A 17,378-nucleotide genomic window follows, 5' to 3' on the forward strand; every position below is an offset into this window, starting at 1 on the left:
CACTTCATCTTTCTTAGTAGTTATCAAAATTGAATCAAGAGGAGGATGACTAGACCTAACAATGGTTTTATCAATCTTAACAAAATTTGATTTCTTTATCACATATAAATGTTGTTTAAAACCTCATTATTTGGAACATAATGGTTTTCAAGAAAATCAAAAAACAAAATATGTTTTTGCAATTGATTCATCATTTCCAACCATTTTCTTTTAACACGGTCTTTATCAGACTGAGCAAAATTATCTTGGAAATATTTTCTCTTGGTTTTGTTTGAAGCAAGCATAAACTCATTGTACAAAGAATCCCAATCAATTTCAAAATCATCATTTAAAACAGTCAAAACTCTTAATTGATTTTGGTAAACAGGAGGAGTTTCAATAGGAGAATCAAAATCAGATGGAGTAACAGAAACAGTATCTTCCTCATCTTCATTAGCAGTTTTACTAAATGGAGTGGAAGTTTCAGGTTTAGTTGAATAGTAAACAGAGCTAAATTGGGATTTATCACTTGAGATGCCTTTTAGCTTCAAATCAGAGGATGTTTCCAAATTCTTTTTCAAAAATTCATTGATCTCGCGATCTCTTTTTGAAATACTTTCAGATCCAGCAAAGGAATGTCTTCCTTCGTTGATCCTCAAAGGTGGATTGTTTTGAAAACTTATTTTAACAGTACCATCAAGATATTGTTTAAAGAGCAGGTACTCATACTTTTCTGATGCTTTTTATTGGGACCATCCTGAAATGAGTTTATTTTGTTTTATTTGTTCTTAGCATGGTAATCGAGTCGAGCCTGATTCGTTACTAATTTTCTTGAATTGTTAGTAAAGAACTTAAGCCAGCACTAAAGAAATTCTTATAATAATCTGATTTAAAAATTATCAAAAACACCATAACAATGGATTTTTCTTCTTTTACATCTTTTGCCTTATTGTATCATTAATTGTTTGACATTCTTCCTTACTCAATTCAGCGGGCACCTCAGGATAGCATCAGTTGTAATGGGCAAGGTTAGATCTACTGAGTTCAAATAATTCTAGTTCTAACTTTCTCCCACTTTGTTGTTATTTTAATGGATAGATATATAAAATGTATATTCCCTGTATACAACCAAAGTACCAAACTCAGGTTCCTAATCAGTAACACACTTCTCTACACATTTCACCACCAAAATGAACTCCTAGATTTTTTTCTCATGGTCTACTGCTTTTCTTGTTTCTTTGCTTGTCACAAACTTGGTTTTCGTGGAGCTTCCTGTGTATGCACTGATCTGATGATCGATACTCAAGTTGTAGTACCAATACATTCAACAGCGGGGAGATCACAGATGTGGGTTACCATTCTGGGGATTTGGCCAAGCTGGTGCTTGTGGCAATCCTCAGAGCTCACCTGTGAGAAAAATATACCACCATAGACATTATGAACATGAAATACAGGGGATTCCAAAACCAAAAGACTCCATATTGCAAAGAAGAACAACATTAATGGAATTTGTTTGCCCAATTTTGTGAATAGCAAACTCTATTCCAAGCTTTTCCACAGCGTCACACTCTTACAAAATATTACCATAATCTATGGTTGTTAGGAAAATCGACTTCTTATAATGTATGATTAGGTGTTCTCTTATGAAAATTTGAAATTTCACTTGCCCTCTACATGGTAACATGGGCATGGGCTTTTAATAGTGAAATATGACGGCAAAGTTGTGTCTTGTTTAGTGAGAACCAAACAATTTCAAGCGATACTCTCTCATTTTTCATCAATAAGAGTCACCCATATCTTTAAGTGAATTACTCATTTTAAATCTCTTTTTTTTTAAAAAAAAAATATATATATATATATATATATTTTCACCTATCCATCTTAATATTCACATTGTAACTACTTTTATAAATACTTTGCTTCCTAACACAGGGGGCGGTTGTACATGCAACCTAGGGGATTCGAATGAACCCCTGACCTTTTCTTTTTTTAATTTTATATATATATATATATATTTTTTTTTTTTTGAACCCCCTAAAATAAAATTTTGAACACCTTGAACCTAATTTTTTTAATCTCAGTTGAAAAAAAGCTTGAATCTGATTATCTCAATGCTACTTTTACAATAATTTCATAGTAAAAGTTAAATGGCCAGTTGTAACTAGTTTCTATCAAGACCCACAACCGACATCACTTTTTCACCTACCTTTAACAGCTTGTCATCTAAATTTTAATTGTTGTGAAATTTTTATGAAAATATTGTATTAGTAGCACTACTATTAAAATATTTAATTTTATAAGAAAGAAAAAAATGTTTCTAATTTTTGCTCCTTCATTAAAACAAAAACAAAAACTTTATCTTCAGAATTCTTGCTTACTTTAGCTGCACTTTTCTTCTTCATTAGCAAAAAATTACACCACCTATACAACCAACATATATTTATCTATATCTATGATTCTTTCTTCATTCTTTCTATCTCCTTTTATCCCTTCCATGTTTTCTTAGTCTTTTACTGTTTGCTCCAATTCCAAGCAAGTGACCGCATATTTGGTTAAAAAGCCATACGCTTCAAAAGCAAAAGTTTATATCTATTACTATTTTTTTCTTAGTTCCATGTTTACACACAATTCAACTTCTAGGAGTGTTACTATTCTTCTTTATCATAAAAGTTTATTTAATTGACATTACATATAATAATAATAATAATAATAATAATAATATTATTAAGAAAACTTGATAGTCTTTTTCATCGTCATAAAGGATGGAGTGCTCTAATTAATCACTCTAAGAAATCATAATGAGCTCCTTTTTAAAGAAAAAAAAATGGTGGTACAATTGTAGAAAATAATTAGTCACTTTATAACATACTAGCTTGTCACTTTGCTTTGTTCACTGTTCAATGAAACTCTTAATTGTGCTACTAATGAGAACCCAGTATGCATTACTGCTAATTTGCTAAAGAGAGAAAGAGGGACAACCTCTGGTACCCACTTCTCGTATCCCATAAAACAAAGAAAATGACAATTACAAAGCCTTAGTTCCAAAAGTGTGGAGGTTGGCACTTGTCATTTTCACTCAATGTATGTTGGTTACCCATGTTTACCTCCATGGGTTTTCCTTATCTTCCTTGAAGCATTCAACCTACCGCATTTCATTAGTGCTGTTTATCAATCTGAAACTTCAGTCTCTGTTTCACGCTGATTCTCCTTCCTAAATTTTATGAAACTTTCTCTAGGATTCTACATTGACCAATTCTAAGGTAAATTTGGCAGCTCTTATAAGTGGAAAATTAAAATTTTCTTCTTGCAAGTTTCACAAATATCTTCTTTCAAGACTATGGACTAAATTCGATGACAACTTGTTGGATGATTCCATCCTTGTCTTGATTAATTTGTGCTAGACTTTTCTTCTTTCATGACTCTTGGCTAGCAAGAGTCGAGAGTTGGCTGTGCGTGGAATCATGATTTTGAAAGGAAAGCCTGTACCAACTCTCCTTGCAAGTTGCAAGTTGGCATGGTAGTATTGGCTCACCCATTTCAACTTCACAATTCTTCTACGATTGAAGGATTAAAGATGTCACCCCAAATCTAATGTAAAAGATTATATTCCATGATTTCTCAAATATATGATTTTAAGCAAATTTGGTCCTTGCTTATGAAGATTGAGATTATTGAGTGATTCTATTACTTAAAGAAACTATAATAGTGTATTTGATAAATCGAATTATATTGTTATGTATACTTTAAATTTAATCTAATATTGATAGAAGGACCATCTAATCGCATGGTGTTTTCAGTGGTTGGCCTTGGTGGCCTTGGGAAGACCACTCTTGTCAAGAAAGTATATGACAATGATAAGGTGGCACCACACTTTGATTGTCGTGCTTGGATCACTGTGTCTCAATCATACAAGATGGAGGAGCTATTAAGGGATACGATCAAGCAATTCTACAAGGCAAGGAAGGGGTTTGCTCCTAGGGAAATTGACATAATGAAAGTGCCATCACTAATTGAAGAATTGAGGACCTATTTACGTGAACAAAGGTATTTAGTAATTTTTTATGATATATGGGATACAGGATTATGGGACCATCTAAAATTTGCATTTCCGGATAATGACAGAGGCAATAGAATAATAATCACAACTCGAAATGAGGATGTTGCTCCTTCTAGCAATGAATCACTTCATTATTATGTGTACAAGCTACCATCTCTACCTTCTGAAAATGCCTTGGAAATCGAATTATATTGTTATGTATACTTTAAATTTAATCTAATATTGATAGAAGGACCATCTAATCGCATGGTGTTTTCAGTGGTCGGCCTTGGTGGCCTTGGGAAGACCACTCTTGTCAAGAAAGTATATGACAATGATAAGGTGGCACCACACTTTGATTGTCGTGCTTGGATCACTGTGTCTCAATCATACAAGATGGAGGAGCTATTAAGGGATACGATCAAGCAATTCTACAAGGCAAGGAAGGGGTTTGCTCCTAGGGAAATTGACATAATGAAAGTGCCATCACTAATTGAAGAATTGAGGACCTATTTACGTGAACAAAGGTATTTAGTAATTTTTTATGATATATGGGATACAGGATTATGGGACCATCTAAAATTTGCATTTCCGGATAATGACAGAGGCAATAGAATAATAATCACAACTCGAAATGAGGATGTTGCTCCTTCTAGCAATGAATCACTTCATTATTATGTGTACAAGCTACCATCTCTACCTTCTGAAAATGCCTTGGAGCTTTTTTGCAAGAAGGCATTCCAACGTGAAGGGGGGCAATGTCCTGCAGATTTTGTTGAGTTTTCTCATGGCATAGTTGAGAGATGTGAAGGGTTACCGTTAGCAATTGTAGCTATGGGTGGTCTTTTTTCAACCAAAGCCAAGGTAGTCTCTCAGTGGAGCAAAGTTCTTGATAGTCTTAGTTCAGAGTTTGAGACTAATTTACGTCTTAGAAGTATCACTAGAATTCTATCTTTCAGTTATCATGATCTACCTTACAACCTCAAAACGTGTTTTTTATATTTTGGAATGTTTCCAGAGGATTGCCTCATTAATTGTGCAAGACTAACTTGACTATGGATAGCTGAAGGATTTTTCAAAGAAAAGAAAGGGTTGACATTGGAAGACGTTGCACAAAACTACTTGAACCAGCTTATTCACAGAAGCTTGGTTCAAGTGGATGAGGAAGATTTTATTGGGGGAATTCGACGTTGTCGAGTTCATGATATGATACATGAGGTCATTCTTTCAAGGTCAGAGGAATTGAGTTTCAATCTGGTCTCAATGACAAATTACTCAAATTTTCAGAGAATTGCTCGACGCCTCGCAATTCAGAATAATTTGAATACTCGTTTGCAGAGTATTACTAATTCTCAAACTCGTTCTATTCTCATTTCTGGGGTAGATGAAGTGCCTAATTTTTTTCTTACTTCTTGTTTTGCAAACTTCAAGTTAATGAAAGTAATGGATTGTGAAGGTGCTCCAATTGATTACATTCCTAAAGAAGTGGGAAACCTTTTCCATCTAAGATATTTAAGCCTAAGAGATACAAAAGTGCAAACCCTTCCAAAGTCCATAGGTAAATTGCACAACCTAAAGACATTGGATTTGAAACGTTCACTTGTGTCTGAGCTACCACTGGAGATCAGTCGGCTGCATAAACTACAATATCTTGCGGCATACATTGAAAACAATTATATTGTATACAATATTGCTCATCGATGTGCAGTAAAGATACCAAGTGGCATTGGGTGTTTACAATCTTTACAGAAGCTTCATAAAGTGGAAGCCAATAGTGATGCCCTTATTGCAGAATTGGGAAGGTTAAGACAATTGAGGAAGTTGCATATCTCTGAAATAAAGGCAGAAAATGGGATAGTTTTGTGTACTATGCTAGAGAAAATGATCAACCTTCAATCATTGAGAATCAGTGCAAAAAGTGAAGAAGAGGTTCTTGAATTCCAATCAATGTCTTCTCTTCCGCCCCTCCTTCAAACTCTCTTCCTATATGGGAGACTAGAAAAGTTACCAGAATGGATTCCCAAACTCAATTTTATAGTTAAAATGGGTTTACATTGGTCAAGATTAATGGATGATCCATTAAAAGTCCTTCAAACACTTCCTAATTTGACGTATCTTCGGCTTTATGATTGATATGAAGGCGAGCAATTACATATTGAGAGAGGAGGCTTCCAAAACTTGATGTTTCTGGGGCTTGAAAACTTGGGAGGATTGAATAGGTTGATAATAGACAAAGGTGCCCTACCTCTTCTTGAATCACTTCGAATTGGACCTTGCCCACAACTAAAGGAGGTGCCCTTTGACATCCACCCTATGAAAAGCCTACAACATCTAGAATTTATTGAAATGTCAAGAGAATTCATGCTTTGTTTGCAACCAAACAAAGGCCCCGATTTTGGGAAAGTCAAGCATATTCCCTCTGTCGAGTTTTGGAATAGGGTTCAAGGGGAAATTTTCCATGGACATGACATTGGCAATATAGATTTGTTGGAGAGTCCCTTAGTGCCATCAAGAAATTACAAGTACGCCCAACCCGCTTGTCTATTAGAGAATTACATTTATATTATTTCCAAAGATTTTCATACTTGCAATTAAATATTTTTTTTAACCTTTTGATACACGTAATGAACAGTTTAGTTAAAAGAAAACAACCCATATTAGTACTGTAATATTTCTGTCCACCCTTTTTTCCTCTTTCTCATACTATTGTTCTGACGTTTTGTTCTGTTAGAGAATCGTGGTTATATACTTACATTAGGTATGAGGATTTTTATTTGGCTCAATGAAATGGTGGAACATACTGATGTGGTGAATGTCGATGGATATATGTAAATGGAAATTCAAATTGATTGACATAGGCTAAAGGATTGACCTCTTAAGAAACTGCTTACAAGGTGTTTGTCAAAATGTCTGACAGAAAGATTTTTGTGACATGAGGGATTTGAAAGTGTATTTCTGGGGTTAAATTTGCAATATCTTTTCTGGTTTAGTTGGAGAGGCTTAAGTTTTTGTTTTTGTACCTCTTGCTAGAGTAACATTCTTCCTCTATCCTCATGCTATCTGCTTCAGAAGCCTCATGCTTTCCTGCTGCTCACACCAACGCCTTCCATGGCCACTTCAAATTACCTTACCTACTACTCACTCCACAAACTTCTGCCAAGCCCATCTCTATATTCTAGAGGGTCGAATTCTCTGCCACTTCATCGTTCAAGTTGCTCTTACTGCCTCTCAAGCCCAGCCCAAGGGAGTAATGACATTATGAATGTTATCAATTATCATTAACTGAGTGAAGTTTTATTCATTATAGCTATTAAATCTACAACTTCACTGTGGAACTTGAATTCAAATTATATTTGTGGATAGTCATATGAATTTGGTGATGTTGCACTTTTGCTAAGCATTTCTTTAGTGGTTGTTTTGATTTTATTTTAATGAATAGTAAAATGCATTTGGGAGAATGTAATTAGTATCCAAGACTAGGGTGCTTAAGTATGATTAAATAATTCCTCTATATGAAGCCTTTTAGAAAAGCTTCATTTTTATTTCCCCAAAAGTTTCTTAGGAGATCAAATAAGGCTTTAGTGGGTCTTTCATGTGTTTTTCATGATGCGGTTGCGGGCATTTGTTGTTCTTTCATGGTTGAACCAATGTTTTTATATATGAATCATTGTTGTGACATTGAGCTACAATGACTTTATATTTATGATACTAATACTGAAGTTTTTTGTATTTCAATGTCCTCCCCCATTTGTGTATTACATTATGAATGACCTTTTTGTATTTCAAAGTACACTGAACGATATAAATGTTTTGTTCCATAATTTTGTCAAATACAACACTTATTCTTAACTATAAATGTATATATATTTTGAGTGAATTGTCAACCTTAAGGATATGTTCTTGATTCTTTGGAAAAAGCAGATAATACTCATTTGATTCACAATGTTTCGTACTCGAAGTTTCTTTATCTTGGGGTCTTTTGCATCATCAAGTTTTACTTTATTGATATGCAGAATATAATGTCAGTATTGTGAGCTTGAACATACTTTGATGCTTTTTCAGGTCACACATACCCCGTTAGACATTGGATTCAAACAGATTGTATATAGTATGAAGAGCATCCACTCAAATGGTTCCAAAAAAAGAAGAGGATAGAATCATTGGTTGCCTGCTGCTATCAAAAGTTATGTATGTGTTGATTGTTGGAATTTCTTTTAGTAAGAAGCAAAGAGTAATGATGTCAATTTTCAAGCACTGTTGCTACTTGTAGGCATGTTTCATCTAAAAATAGCAAGGAGTGTTTTCGGAAGTGAACTTTAGGAAGAATTCACTATTTTATTTGTTGAATGTGCTTATGTTATCATTGTTAAACATGTTTTTGATGTAGTGTCTCATTTGTGAAACTTGACTATTATAACTTATAAGTTTAAGATTTTTTGCTAAATAGAGTGGCATGTTTATTTCCTTTTGTTTTTTGTTTTTAGTACAGGAGAGCTTCACTGATCCAACCAATAAGATAATGAAAACTTCAAAAGAAAAAATTACAAATAAATTTTGTTAAAATCAATTATATGTTCGTGACTAGTTAAATATTGATTTCATAGATAACAGCAAAAGTATTGGTAGATAGCAGTTAAAGGATGTTGTGAAAGGGGAGAATCCCATAACAAAAAACAGGGGAAAAAATTAGAAGGAAATTCTAGGTTAGGAGCCATTTAACTCAGTAAATGTTTAGTGTAAGTAGTTTACCTAAAATTAGAAGTTCTCCCTTGGCCGCTACTAATCACATTTAGGATGAGGGACGAAAGTTCACGTATATTGATTTCTTCTCTCTCTACCCCACAGAGTAATAGAACAATTTTGCATGAGAAATGTGAAACAACATTTGACAACACTGTATGCTAAGGTTCTTAGAAAATATTTTGATGTACTAATAAAAGAGAAAGTCTTATGTCTCTAGTGGTAGAGGCTGTTATGGATGATGTATCTGGTTTCCCAATCCCAACAAAGAATTATGTAACAGTTTTCTAATTTCTTTTATATATTGTTTACAGAGGGACCATTAGTATAGGATGTATCTGGTTTACATGAGCAATAAAATGTTTACATTTTCTACTGCAAAAAAGTGTAGTGGACCCCATAAATAGTAGCAAAAATAAATTCAATAGTAAAATAAGCTGATTTTTTTTTAATTTTTGCTAAACACACACATAATGTGGTTGCCCATGTTTTCCTTCATTGGGTTTCCTTATCTTCCTTGAAGCATTCAACCTATCTCATTTCACTAGTTTTGTTTATCCACTGAAACTTCGAAGTACGATCTCTGCTTTCACTCTGATTCTCCTTCCTAAATTTTGTGGAACCATCTCTAGGATTTAACATTGATCAATTCTAAGGTAAAGTTGGCAGCTATTCAATGAAGAAAATTGAAGTTTTCTTCTTGCAATTTGCACAAATGTCTTCTTCGAAGTTTGTGGACTAAAATCAATGACAAACTTGTTGCAATGGTGTTATCCTTTTCTTGATTCATTCGTATTAGAAACCTTTTTTTCATGCAAGTTGCACAAATATAACCTTATCATGATTTGATTATGCATGTGGAATTATGATTTTGAATGATTAAAGGTGTCACACCCGACCTAATGTAAAACATTGCTCAGTGATTTCTCGAATATATGAGTGCTTGTTTTTCCTTTATCATTAAGTGATAGATGTGATTTTATATCTATATTTAGTCTCTCTCTCTATTTATTTATTTATTTTTTTTTTTTTTTTTTACCTTCTCAAATATTTGTCATTATTTTTTTTAATGGTAAAATATATTTACCATTATTGTTTCATGTTTTGGGAGCAAAACATTGTTACATAATTAAATAGAGACTTGAGTAATTCTAAACAACGTATTAAATATATGATTTTCCGCACACAAAAAAATAAATAAATAAAAAAGAACAACTTTAGGATATCTACTAATGTAACTATGTAAGATTAGTTAGAATTAATTTGGAATAAATTTATTCATTAATTTTTGTCTAATTTTAATTATTTAATTATTAATATTCATTAACTTTTCATTACCACTTTCTATTTTTTTCTCAAAAAAAAAAAAAAAAAAACACTTATCTAATCTTAATATAAGATATTATTATTCTTATTCATTAATTAAGTTATAATTAATTTTCCTTAAAAAACATACTTATCAGCTTCTTTAGTAAAAGCTTATCATTAAATCTTAATAATAATAAATAAATAAAAACTTCATTTTTCATAAATTTTTTTTTAAAAAAAATTCATATAAAATGCCAAACGCCCAAACCACACCTCCAAAAGTCAAGACTTCCTCCACCATTAATTGTTTACATTCTCATCAGGGAGAGAGAGAGAAAAATTCTTCTACCTAGAGTAATTTCAGAGCATCTAGGACCATTTGCCCAAAGCCTTTTCCGGTCGATCTGGTAGTCTTGGAGCTCCGGTTTCGTCGGGTCATCCGAGTTCCAACGGTAGATTGAGAAGGCTTCCAGAGATGTAGAGGTGCGTGTGCTGATGGTTCGACTTGCTGAGACTCTGTAAGAGTGGTGAAAGGTATGGCTTTAATGCCATAGAGCAAGGAAGGCTCAACGGTACGATCCTCAAATGACATCCCTTTTCATTGAAGAATGTGAGGTTGTGGGCATTGAGTCTCATAGAGACGCAAATTGATAAATTGGTTGATTCCCTCCAATCTGCATTTCTCTTTGTGGTTCTTCATCTTATTGCTTTTTATTTTCATTATTTTTTTGTAAAATTTTGGAGATTTTGTGTGTGGTTGTGGCGTTTTGCTTTTTGTTGTTATTTGGGTTTTTCTTGTTTTGGCTGTTTTGTTATCTGGGAGTTCGGTTTTTTTTTTTACTATTCTGATTTATTTATTTTTTTTGGATATTTGAATATGAAAATCGTTTCAATCCAAACTATTACTTTTGTTATCTAAGTTGTTGTTGTTCCTGTTTGATAAATATACTTGGTGGAGAAAGATTTGGATGTTTGACTAACAGTGATACAATGGAAGTGGAGTCTTTTTTTTTTTTTTTAATAGAAAAATAGTGGGGGAGGGGGGAGATGGCGTTCAAACCATGGAAATGATCCAAATCATTACTTCAAAGTTTCAATCAATTCTTCTTCTTTTTTTCTTTTTTTCTCATATGCCTTCTAATAAAAAGGTTTCTGATTTAACAACTAGCTTGAAACTAATCAGTAATTCCGTAGATATAATGTGAGTATCAGGAAGTAATACTGGCCAATGTTGGGAGCTATTTTTAGTGAATCAATGTGCATTTTGTCATAGGATTGCTATTGAAACATTATTGTAGGATAACCTTAATTTTTATGATGGTATTGTTCTTGCAAGAGAGCTTAAAATTTATAAGCTTTCAGAAAATTCTTTTATTAACATTAGGGTTCGCATTACTAAGTTTGTTCATTATGATAGGTAAGACATTTGAGCCATAAAGCTAAGTTCCCTTGCTACAACCATCAAAGTCCACGTCTAAAAGGATTGTCAAGTGCCAGATCAAGCACTGTACTTGCTCTTTTTAGTTGATCAGCCATATCAACAGTGGTTGATTCTCCCCTGCATATCTGCCTTCGTTACTGTGCAGCTGTAATAATGTTTTAATTTCACTGTATCAAGCATATGAACCTGTTGTAAACATGATAAGTAAACTGGTGATGTTTTACTTAAATTGTATTTTATATTTAGTGTGATTAAGTATGGCACGTATTTTACTGATATATTTGCAGTTGATGGTTTTGAATTTAGCTAAAAATTCTATTTTTTGACATTTGCCTATAAATTTTGAAAGAGTAAACTATATGCGTATGTTTTCTTTATCCATCCAAAGAATAAACAACCTAGGAAACTGTTCGAACTGGTTCTTTGTTCTAATTGGAGAGTTTCTCTAACTGTTTTTAAAGATTAAGATGTTGTATCCGGTGTGGTGCAGTCAAAACTATTTTATTTAGTTTTATGTGTTGCTGCAATATTGTTGCCTAGTTTGTTGCAAGTTTTGTTTTGATGTTTGGTTGGTAACTGTTGTTGTTTTGGTGGGTTGAAGCAACTTTTGCTGCTTGTTCCACCCATTTCAATTAGAGATGTTTCATCAAATTAGTTCTGGATATATTACATTTTGTATAGATAAGGATGTGAGCATATACTCTTTTCATTGATGAATGGTAAAGATTGTTCTCATTCGGTTTACTAACAGCAAATGTACTGTGCTGTTTGTTTGGTTGCCTGATTACAAGAATATTGCATTCTCAGTTAATGTGAAGGTGTTCATGCCATGGTTGAAGATTTTACTAGTAGTATCAGGCTATCAGCTTCTGAGAAAGTAGAAAGCAGAAAGTAATAGTGGAAGGGAAAATATGAAATCGATCTTTTGGTTGGGGTTTGAGATGTTGCTTCAATAATGTTTACCTATTGCTTTAACAGTTTGGAACCAAGGGGTTTCTCTCTTCTAGCATCACTAACCCTTCTCCAGTTTCAAATGCTAAAATCTTCATTGGAGTATCTGACTTTGAATCTTAGGCTTATAGATGGTAATTCAATAATTTAAATAGAAACTTCAAAAGAGGTATTTTGGTGTTTCGATAGACATCTAAACAAACTAGTTTTTTTTTCCCATATGCACAGTTCATAATGATAAAAATGTTCGTCCACTGCTAAACAACAATTTCAACATTGGTTCAATTAGTATTAAACATTTATTTACTGATGAGAGTCTGCTAAAATACTTTGATATCTTACACTCCCACAGACTGATAGATCATATCTTCCTTACTACTTTCTCAGAACTTGTCAATGGACGAGTTTATAAATTAACTTGTTATTGCCTCTTGTTCTTGCATGAAATTTATCATTTTTCCATGCTATACATATGAAATGCAGAGTGGTCTTTTCTGGAGATGTAAAATGTGAGTAATTATTGAGTACTCCAAGGGTAGAACGGCATGATAATCCCTCCTCTCACATAATAATGGATCTCACTAATTAAGTTCAAGGTGTGATTTACCATTTATGTGAGAGAAGGGAGTATCATCATTTTACTCTTAGGATACCTAATAATTTTCCATAAAATGTAAACAAGGTGGGCAAAAATTTTCTTATCATAATGAAAATCTTGACAACTAACAGTTTCTAAACAATTTTCTAATTGAACTTGTCACTTTTTCTTTCATAAGTATTTACCAAATGATCAAATTTTGGATTTTTTTTTCTTTGTTATTTTGGCCATGAAGTGTTAATGATAACAGAAGGTTGCATTTAATTGTGCTGCATTTGGTGGCCAAGAAAACCCAATGAAAACATAATATCAGCATATAGAACTTCTGTTTTTGTATTTGGCGTACCAAACATAAGTCTATGTTTGTTTATCTTTTTCATACCAATTTCTTAGCAACCAAACAAGGAATGGGTGATTCTATTTTTATTCTTTTTTTAATTATTATTATTATTATTCTTTTTTCTCTAGTTCTAAACATGGCAATTGGGCTGAACCTCAAGAGAAGTTTGGTGCACAATAGAAGACGAAATTACGAAATTTTTGAGTTGTACTTAGTGATTCTTAATTTAGATATGGTTAATGTCATATGTACTTTTTTTCAAAATTTGTTCAGAGAAAAAAGTTTTTATTGCAAGTTTGTTTTGTTCATTTGTACAATCATGTATGGATACTAATGAAAGGTGGGTGTGATCTAGGAACCATGAGTCTCTCACTCTCTCTATGTTTTCAATTTTACCTGGCTTATTTTATTTCCCCTTTGGTTTTGTCTTGTTTATGAGTTTTTAGTTTTTTCTTTTTATTTGTGGTTTATGCTTTTAATATTTTGTTAACAAATGCGGTGCATACTGGTACTGCACATGTAAGTTTACCAAGAAGATAGCACCCAATCAATCATTGTATAAAATTCCATTTGTAAATTTTTCTTGTGATATTTTTTTTTTATCACTATTCAAAAATGCTAATCAAAATCGAACTCTGGGAAATCTATCCTGCAATGGAAAGACTTATTATTGAAAGGTCTACACTGGAAGAGTGGAATAGAACAAACTCTTCTATTTCTCGTTTGATTCCTAGTTGACTATTGACCCTATTTGCTAACACTTTGTTATGTGTACCATCTTTCAAGACCTATAATTCATTTCCAAAACATCTGTAATACTGAACAAGATCTCATCTGCTTCACTTGAAATGACTAGAATTCATTTTTTGTTTTTTGAATTTGATAATGAATTGATTTTTCGTTATTTAAATTTTTTTTTTTAGGATATGACATTGAAATACTGAGAATACACTTTTAAATTTATAATATTAATCTGAATAATTTTTTTTATGAAGAATATTAATCAGATTTATCTCACCCAAATACACTTTCAAATTTGAAATGGAAATATATTTCATTATTCAGATCAATTAATATTATTAATCTGAATAATGAAATATATATTCATTTCAAATTAATAAACTTATTTGGGTGAGATTAAGTTATTTGGCCAAAAAAAAAAAAAAAAAAAAAAGATGGTGGGCATTGGTCTTTATTTAGCAAAATGCATTAATGACCTTAGGGACTTAGTATTATTATTATTATTTTGGATAAGATGGGCCTTGGTTATTAGAGTCTAGATACCTTCTGAGTTCTGAAGTCTAAGGCAAGGAAATTGTTCAAGGTTAATGGGTCGCACACTCGCACTCATGGATGAGCCACAAACAAGGGCAGCCCCTTTTTCGTAAGGGATATTAAATGGACTCTTTACTGAACTTTTGGGCTGACTCTCTGGGGTTTAGATCAGCCATAGAGAGTGTATGTTGCGTTCCCACTAAGCATTGGCATATTATTGAATATTCCTTTTTTTTAATTTTTTTTTTAAGTCTACTGTTGAATATTCTACAATTATTGAAAGATGAAAGATTCCACACACTTTCTCAAGAATAAACAATTGAAGGCAGAGGAGAAAAGAAAATGAATGGTGCCTTTAATTAGTGAGTAAATTTAAAAGTAGAAAAAATTTAAAAGATTCCACACACTTTCTCAAGAATAAACATTTTTGTTTTGTTGGGGCAATACTTTAGATCATTGTTTACAGATTGTTATTGACGGAACAGTTTTAAGTGTGATGGTTCCAAGTTGGAGAATGACGTGGAGAGAGAGAGAGAGAGAGAGAGAGAGAGGTGCTTAAAAATAGGAATATCCATGTTGATGAGAAGATTAGTAATAGTTATTTGGGGTGATTTGATCATATTAGTAACAGTAATATCCTGAGTGTGCTAAGCTACGTTGTAATACGTTGGGTTTATTTTTTCTATTGAACTTGTACTGACAGTAAGTCAACATATACATGCATGCTTTGTAATACGTTGGGCTTCAGTCCCTTTACTTCAATATATTTCTATCTTCACAGTCAAAAAAAAAAAAAATAAAAAAAAAAAGAAGAAAGCAATTAATACAACAAAAAAAAAAAAGAGTTGATTTAAGTCAAAGGAACAAAAAATGGTAAGAGAAGACCAAAAATAATATCAATAAAAGCAATTAAAAAAAAGCCATATCAATTAAAGAAGTAATAAAAACTATAATTTTGGATGGAATAGAATGAAGGAGCAAAATTGAAAATACATTATTCCTTAACTAATTTGTTAAGAATTCATAGCTTACTTTTAACAATATTTAGGACTAAAATTTTATGGTTGTTGTTTGGTTGGGGGAAGGTGTTTAACCATACAAAATGAAGGATTAGGAGCCTTCTAGTAAGGGAAGAATAATCTCCGTGGGTAGTTAAGGAAGAAAAAAGGAAAGAGCATCAAGATCATAATTTGATTGTTTTTATTATTAGATAAAAGGATCACCAACTGACACAGTGAAGGAACTTTATGAAAAAATCTACTAATGTAAGATTTGGTTTAGATTAAGAATTTAGCAGGTGGGGAACATTGTGTTAAAAGTCTGCAGCAGGTTTACTTGCTTATTGAATAAGGTTGAACTTGTTTCCGACCTGTTTAATTAACTTATAAATTTTTATTACAAATAAATTATTTATATTATCAATAAATTACAAATAATAATTTGATACTATCATCGTGGCAGGCTTGTCAAACAACCATTTTTCCTTCCTTTTATTATCTCTGATAATTATTTCAAGACAACCTCGTCAGTTCCGCGAAAAGGATGTCTTATTCAATTGGAGCATTTGAATCTTTATTTTAGATGCCCTTTCACAGAAAAGTACATTGTAATTAGAATCCAATTGAAACTTCCTTAACATCCACTGATGTAAATTATGTTCGAAACTTCATACCGACATTAATCATTTGAATTTCTTTGGCTGGATTCCAAATGTCATAAGCAGAGCGTTGGATTCCATATGAAATGGAAGCAAAAGTCATGAGCAGAGCCCCACCCAATGAATAAGCAAAACCAATTATGCAGTCAATCATGGCGTGTTTCGGTTTGTATCTTTCTCACTTTGTATCATTTCTTCCTACTATTTGTGAGAATTAATAAAGCAGTCAAGCTTTATGTCATTTCTGTTAACTTTTGGAACCTGACTTCTGAAACCATATGAAGTAAAATTGATTTAGATCACCAATTGTTCTTGTCCAGAACTGCCGACAATGTGAAAGAGCTCCCACTAACCTTAAAATATACTATATATATTCTACTATGAGTCTATGACAGATAAAAGGTTTCACACTTTCTCAAGGAAAAAAAAAATTTGAGAAGAAGAGTAGTAAAAAGCTGTAGGTGCATTTTTTTTCTCCCCCTACAGTAGAAAGGAAGAAAGAGGCCATCTTTTTCAACCATTAAAGCCAGAGGAATTAGTATTTAAAAGAGCAATTGACTGAGAAAACGGACTGCTGTTCATTTTCCCCAAGGCAATGTTTCAGTCTGGAATCTAGATCTTATCCTTTTTTTTTTTTTCTTTTTTTTCTCCCTTCATCATCTTTATCCATAGACGTGATCTCTTCTAAAGCAAATTACATTCTATTTCTAGTCTGATCATTCAAGAAAACTCCATTAAGTGAATTTAATTTTGAAATTAAGTAATTATCATAAATATATATATATATATATATATATAAAAATATATCATAAATATTCATTCAAATGAGCTATTACATACAGAAACTAAAGAGGTTAGAATTAATTAATATAAATTTTTTATAAAAAATTAAAAATAGACAATTTACATTTTTTACCTAATAATATTCTTACAAGACTTTTTAAAAAGTTAAAAAATATATAATAATGACTATTAATAATATTGAAATTAAATATGTAAGTAGGGTCCTGCTAATTTATGTCCTAAGGACATATATTAATAATCTATTTTAGG

General features: G+C 32.2%; 1 protein-coding gene and 2 long non-coding RNA genes across 6 annotated transcripts in view; 2 read left to right on the forward strand and 1 right to left on the reverse strand.

Moving 5' to 3' along the window:
• Window positions 1–17,378, forward strand: part of LOC126694253 (disease resistance protein RPM1-like) — a 397,275-nt gene that overhangs the window by 342,578 nt on the left and 37,319 nt on the right. The gene's annotated exons all lie outside the window — the stretch shown is intronic.
• LOC126697900 (uncharacterized) overlaps window positions 3,768–17,378 on the reverse strand; it is an 80,244-nt gene continuing 66,633 nt past the window's right edge. Inside the window, exon 3 of one of the 2 annotated variants that reach the window (XR_007646287.1) lies at window positions 3,768–4,005. This is a non-coding gene — a long non-coding RNA (uncharacterized LOC126697900). Of the gene's footprint in view, window positions 4,006–4,434; window positions 4,525–17,378 lie in introns of those variants that run through there. The other variant, XR_007646288.1, reaches the window with a different exon arrangement.
• Window positions 10,353–11,780, forward strand: LOC126697899 (uncharacterized). The gene is made up of 2 exons (XR_007646286.1): window positions 10,353–10,635; window positions 11,481–11,780. It is a non-coding gene; the product is annotated as an uncharacterized LOC126697899 (long non-coding RNA).

This window comes from Quercus robur, chromosome 8 (genome assembly GCF_932294415.1).
Source record: "Quercus robur chromosome 8, dhQueRobu3.1, whole genome shotgun sequence".
NCBI lineage: Eukaryota > Viridiplantae > Streptophyta > Magnoliopsida > Fagales > Fagaceae > Quercus > Quercus robur.